The 6,950-nt window shown below is 48.3% G+C and overlaps 1 long non-coding RNA gene across 1 annotated transcript; it reads left to right on the forward strand.

Moving 5' to 3' along the window:
• Positions 1-393: 393 nt before the first annotated feature.
• LOC120977902 lies at positions 394-6,336 on the forward strand. Its single transcript, XR_005774001.1, has 3 exons — positions 394-744; positions 3,700-3,702; positions 6,297-6,336. It is a non-coding gene; the product is annotated as an uncharacterized LOC120977902 (long non-coding RNA).
• The last annotated feature ends 614 nt before the right edge of the window (positions 6,337-6,950 follow it).

Below are 6,950 nucleotides of genomic sequence, written 5' to 3' on the forward strand. Positions count from 1 at the left end.
ATTCAAGGGCTGACCAAAGACTCTAGCGGTCTATGGTCAAAGGGAGGAGTAGTATTGGATGGGAAGACCCTTCCCAACCCCATGGACAATGAGTCCATTAATTCTGATGCCTAGAGACTTGCAGCAGATATAAGAAGAATATGTGGCAAAACTGATTAAGAAATTAAACATTGACTATAATGATATTTCGCTCTTGTTTCCCTTGCCAACAGGTGCACCAGCTGGATTATCTTTTAGCTTCTTAGGGGGGTTTCTGTGAGTTTATAGGAGAGGACTGCAGATACCAGGGATAAAGTCCAGGCCCATATGGATAAGATCACTGTAATTCAGGACAGAGATAGGGCTATTACTGAGGGATAGAATCCTTTCGCAGCTTTGGGTGGTTTTGGAGATTTCCTGTTTTCCATAGGTAACTGGTTGAAGGAAATAGGAATATATATATACTTATGTTGTTGTTTTTCTCTTTATCATATATATCCTGGTGAGATGCTCCTGCTGTTTGATCGATCGGATCGCCCAGTCACGTGCAGATAATCACATCCTAATCGCAGCTCCCAGATACACCACGGATCAACCTATGTCTTTGATGGAAAGGATGTCCAACTAAACGTTCATCGCCACGCCACACCTTACCACATCAGGACCTGCCTCAGAGTCAACTCCACAAAGAATCGAACCGAAGGATGGAGCATCATCATGGAGGCAATAACACCCAAGGAGCACCACAATCGACGAGGGCAAGCTGTCACTACCAGAGCTTTGGGACGTTCTCACAGCTCTGTTTCTCCACCCCTGTGATGATGTCACTACTAGAGCTGGGAGGAGTTCTCACTACTCTGTTTACTTTTGGTTTCTTTCACCACAGCTGTCCTTCATGTGTTTGATTTTCCTCTCTTTATATCACCCCTCCTCCTATGATAGGATGTGGATTATAGTTCTCACTTCAGTTGTAGCTCTGGCTTTAGTTTCTTCACTTGTAGCTATCAGTTCACTGGACCTGTGTTCTGCTGCAGCTAGCACTCCGGATATTGCCAGCCTGTCCTTGGATCCGTCTTCTCTGCGGCTGCAACACCGTCAGCTAAGTGTGCAGACATTGTTGTGTTCCTGTTTATTTTCTGACTGGATCTGAGGTGGCCACGGTTCCCTCCATATACTGAGTAGGGCACTGGTGGCCGTGCCCCTTCCACTATTGTAGGGGTTACAGTGGTCATTAGTCTTAGGCACGTGGGCATGCCTCTTTCCGCCATTTGGATCCGGGCATGTGCTTTAGCAGAATAGGGAGAGCGTTGAGGGTCGGACAGGGGTCACCCGTTATCCTCCCTAGTTCTGGGTCCAGTCAGTAGCTCTGTACTGTGTATTACTATTGTTGCCCACATACAGCCGTGACATTATAATCCACCAAAACCGTCCTTTTTTGACATGGATCCGCTTTCTGGCCTGGTTGACCGCATGCAGGGTCTTTCTTTGGAAGTAGCGGATCTCCGTCAATCTATGACTCAGCTTCAAGCATTGGGCCCTGCTCCGGCTCATGGAGTCTGTTGCGAGCCAAAGGTCTCACTTCCGGAGACGTTCTCCGGGGGCAGTGAGAATTTTGTTCGTTTCAGAGAGGCATGCAAACTCCATTTTTGCTTGTGTCCTCACTCTTCTGGTAATCAAGAGCAGAGGGTGAGGATTGTCATCTCCCTGCTCAGGGGTAATGCTCAGACTTGGGCTTTTTCGCTGCCATCAGGGGATCCCTCCCTTCGATCCGTGGAGGGATTTTTTGTGGCCCTGGGGCAGATTTATGATGACCCGGATCGTGTTGCTCTGGCCGAATCTAACCTACGTGTTTTATGCCAGAACAAACGGTCTGCAGAGCTTTATTGTTCTGAATTTCGGAGATGGGCAGCTGATTCGGGTTGGAATGATGCTGCACTCCGGAGTCAGTTCTGTCATGGTCTCTCGGAGAGATTAAAAGATGCGTTTGCTTTCCATGAGAGACCAACGTCCTTAGAGTCTGCCATGTCATTGGCGGTACGCCTTGACAGGCGTCTAAGAGAAAGAAACGAGACCTCTCTGTCCAGCCATTGTCAGTCTAGGGGAAGTGGTGCGGACTCATTCAGTGTGCAGGGGCCTCATCCTGTCTCGCTCCCCTCTGAGGAGGAGCCCATGCAGCTAGCTCGACTTGCCCCTGATAAAAGAGGATTTAGTCCTCAGAGTATGGTCTGTTTTTGTTGTGGGGGCATAGGTCATTTGGCAAATGTTTGTCCATCTAGGAGATTCTTGAACCGTACTAAGAGCGATAATAAGAGAAAAATCTCAAAAGGTAAATCATCAAGTTCTGCTTCATCTGCTACTTTGGGCAAAGTTGATGTAGGATTTGATGCTTTTCCTCTGACCTGCAGTTCCCGTTTTCTCCTGTCTGCCAGGGTGGCGCTAGAGAGCAAAGTCATTTCTTGTGAGATTTTTGTCGATAGTGGAGCGGCCGTCAATCTTATTGACACTCAATTTGTAGCCATGCATGGTTTTCAGGTTTGCACATTAGATAAAGATATACCTGTTTTTGCTATTGACTCTGCTCCACTCTCACAGAGATCTCTGAAAGGCATTGTTCACAATATCCGGCTAGCTGTAGGTGACACTCATGTGGAGGATATATCTTGTTTTGTCCTTAACGGATTGCCGTCTCCTCTAGTTTTGGGGTTACCCTGGCTCACTAGACATAACCCCACTATTGATTGGCAAGGAAGGCAAATAAATGAGTGGAGTGACTTTTGTAGAGAGAATTGTCTCACAGCGACTTTTGCAGAGGTGTCTACTAAAACGGTGCCATCATTTCTCTCTGATTTCTCGGACGTGTTTTCCGAGAGCGGTGTTCAGGAGCTACCTCCTCACCGGGAGTTTGACTGTCCCATTAACCTCATTCCCGGCGCCAAGCTGCCAAAAGCACGCCTCTACAATCTCTCACAACCGGAAAGAATCGCTATGCGAACTTACATCTCCGAGAGTCTCGAAAAGGGGCATATTCGTCCCTCAAAGTCACCTGTGGCCGCGGGTTTTTTTTTTGTTAAAAAGAAAGATGGCTCTCTGAGACCTTGCCTAGATTTTAGGGAGCTGAACCGTATCACGATTCGCGATCCCTATCCCCTTCCTCTGATCCCGGACCTCTTCAATCAAATTGTTGGGGTCAAGGTGTTTTCCAAATTGGATTTGAGAGGCGCGTACAACCTGGTCAGGGTCAGAGAGGGGGATGAATGGAAAACGGCCTTTAATACCCCTGACGGGCATTTCGAGAATCTCGTTATGCCTTTCGGCCTGATGAATGCTCCGGCCGTCTTTCAGCATTTTGTTAATAGTATTTTCTATCATTTAATGGGGAAATTTGTATTGGTGTATCTTGATGATATTTTGATTTTTTCCCCTGATGTTCAGACCCATCAGGATCATCTTTTTCAGGTTCTGCAGATTCTGCGGGAAAATAAATTGTACGCCAAGCTGGAGAAATGTCTTTTTATGGTATCGGAGATTCAATTTCTGGGTTTTCTCCTCTCTGCTTCTGGTTTTCGCATGGATCCCGAGAAGGTCCGTGCTGTACTTGAGTGGGAGCTTCCTGAGAATCAGAAGGCATTGATGCGCTTTCTGGGTTTTGCGAACTATTACAGAAAGTTCATTTTGAATTATTCCTCTGTTGTCAAACCCCTCACTGACATGACAAAAAAGGGGGTGGATTTTTCCTCTTGGTCGGAGGAGGCGCTTGCAGCCTTTTCTAAGATTAAAGAGAATTTTGCGTCTGCTCCCGTCTTGGTGCATCCCGATGTTTCCTTACCTTTTATTGTTGAGGTGGATGCTTCCGAGGTGGGTGTGGGTGCGGTTTTGTCCCAGGGCCCTTCCCCTGCCAAGTGGCGACCCTGTGCCTTTTTCTCTAAAAAACTCTCCCCGGCAGAGAGAAACTATGATGTGGGCGATAGGGAGTTGTTGGCCATCAAGTTGGCTTTCGAGGAATGGCGCCATTGGTTGGAGGGGGCCAGGCACCCTATCACCGTTTTTACCGACCATAAGAATCTGGCATACTTGGAGTCGGCCAGGCGTATGAATCCGAGACAGGCCAGATGGTCTCTGTTCTTCTCCAGATTCAATTTTGTTGTTACATTCCGACCTGGGATAAAAAATGTGAAGGCTGATGCTCTCTCTCGCTGTTTTCCGGGAGGAGGAAACTCCGAGGACCCGGGTCCCATTTTGGCGGAGGGGGTAGTTGTTTCTGCTCTATATTCCGATTTGGAGGCCGAGGTCCAGGCTGCCCAGACTGAGACACCTGCCCGTTGTCCTTCTGGGAAGTTGTTCGTGCCTCCTGAGCTACGTCACAAACTCTTTAAGGAGCATCATGATACGGTTCTTGCTGGTCACCCCGGGAGTAGAGCCACGGTGGATCTCATTGCTCGGAGATTTTGGTGGCCGGCTCTTCGTAAGTCGGTGGAGGGTTTTGTGGCTGCTTGTGAGATGTGCGCTCGCGCTAAGGTCCCTCGTTCACGGCCTTCAGGTTCCCTTCTCCCGTTACCCATTCCTTCCCGTCCTTGGACACACCTGTCCATGGACTTTATCACGGATCTTCCTCGTTCCTCGGGGAAGTCAGTGATCCTGGTGGTGGTGGACCGTTTTAGCAAGATGGCTCATTTCGTACCTTTCCCTGGTTTACCTAATGCTAAAACGTTGGCGCAAGCTTTTGTCGACCATATTGTTAAATTGCACGGCATTCCCTCTGATATTGTTTCCGATAGAGGCACGCAGTTTGTGTCCAGGTTCTGGAAGGCTTTCTGTTCTCGCCTGGGGGTTCGGCTGTCCTTCTCTTCTGCTTTTCATCCGCAGTCGAATGGTCAGACTGAGCGCCTCAATCAGAATCTGGAGACATATTTGCGCTGTTTTGTTTCAGAGAACCAGGAGGATTGGTGTTCATTTCTCTCTCTTGCTGAGTTTGCTCTGAACAACCGTCGTCAGGAATCTTCTGATAAGTCACCATTCTTTGGTGCATATGGGTTCCATCCACAGTTTGGGACATTCTCGGGAGGGGCTCTTTCTGGTTTACCTGAGGAGGAGAGATTTTCCTCGTCTTTGTCTACCATTTGGCAAAAGATTCAGGGTAATCTTAAAAAGATGAGTGAGAGGTATAAGCGTGTGGCTGATAAGAGACGTGTGCCTGGTCCGGACCTGAATGTGGGTGATCTGGTGTGGTTGTCTACTAGAAACATTAAGTTGAAGGTTCCCTCCTGGAAATTGGGTCCCAAGTTTATTGGGCCTTATAAAATCTTGTCAGTCATCAATCCTGTTGCCTTCCGTCTTGATCTTCCACGGGTTTGGAAGATACATAATGTATTTCACAGATCTCTCTTAAAACCATATGTCCAGCCCACGGTACCCTCCTCTTTGCCTCCTCCTCCGATTTTGGTTGATGGCAATCTGGAGTTTGAGGTTTCCAGAATTGTGGACTCTCGCATGGTCCGCGGTTCTCTTCAGTACCTCGTTCATTGGAAGGGTTATGGTCCTGAGGAGAGGATGTGGGTTCCGGTGTCGGACATTAAAGCCACTCGCCTCATCAGGGCATTTCATAGGGCTCATCCTGAGAAGGTGGGTCCTGGGTGTCCGGAGTCCACCCGTAGAGGGGGGGGTACTGTCACTACCAGAGCTTTGGGACGTTCTCACAGCTCTGTTTCTCCACCCCTGTGATGATGTCACTACTAGAGCTGGGAGGAGTTCTCACTACTCTGTTTACTTTTGGTTTCTTTCACCACAGCTGTCCTTCATGTGTTTGATTTTCCTCTCTTTATATCACCCCTCCTCCTATGATAGGATGTGGATTATAGTTCTCACTTCAGTTGTAGCTGTGGCTTTAGTTTCTTCACTTGTAGCTATCAGTTCACTGGACCTGTGTTCTGCTGCAGCTAGCACTCCGGATATTGCCAGCCTGTCCTTGGATCCGTCTTCTCTGCGGCTGCAACACCGTCAGCTAAGTGTGCAGACATTGTTGTGTTCCTGTTTATTTTCTGACTGGATCTGAGGTGGCCACGGTTCCCTCCATATACTGAGTAGGGCACTGGTGGCCGTGCCCCTTCCACTATTGTAGGGGTTACAGTGGTCATTAGTCTTAGGCACGTGGGCATGCCTCTTTCCGCCATTTGGATCCGGGCATGTGCTTTAGCAGAATAGGGAGAGCGTTGAGGGTCGGACAGGGGTCACCCGTTATCCTCCCTAGTTCTGGGTCCAGTCAGTAGCTCTGTACTGTGTATTACTATTGTTGCCCACATACAGCCGTGACACAAGCTGAGGAAACCGAAGATTCAGCAAGAGACTCAAAGAACACAGGGGACATATTACAGAGAGGAGGGAACTGTCGTGGAAAGTTTTATTAAGCATAGGATGACTATAGTAGACTTTCTTTTTGGCTTAGGAATGGTATGTAGGTTTATTTTCTATATGCCTCCCTGTGTAAGGTCTGACCTGATTACGGTTATGAGAGCGTGATCGGGTCAGGACGTTGCAAGGGAAATTCTATAAATCAGCACTCTGGTCCCTACTCCCCATGTGAAAGCCGCCACCGTTGGTTTGAGAGGGCACTAATGGCTGCTGGCTCTGAGAGCAATGATCTTAGTGAAAGCTACCAGCGGATCCGCATCAGCAACGGTGGGGTATGGCACACTGATGCCGGTCTCACTGAACCATGGGCGCCCCAACATTGGAACATTGGTTGGTGGGACTGGTGTCCATGTGAATGCTATATCACCTTTATTGGTCGACTCTGTTTTAAAAGACCTTCCTCAGGGACTGATCCCCCCTGTCGGAACCATGTCTAACAGAGATTCACTGTGGGTCAGTAGCATATTTGTACCAGATTAAATAGATGTTGTCCGATTAGGGCCACATTTGTTTAAAAGAAGGCTGATTCATTTGGGAGCATTTGCGCATGTTCTGGGTGTGGTAGT

This window comes from Bufo bufo, chromosome 8 (genome assembly GCF_905171765.1).
Source record: "Bufo bufo chromosome 8, aBufBuf1.1, whole genome shotgun sequence".
Classification (NCBI taxonomy): Eukaryota; Metazoa; Chordata; class Amphibia; order Anura; family Bufonidae; genus Bufo; species Bufo bufo.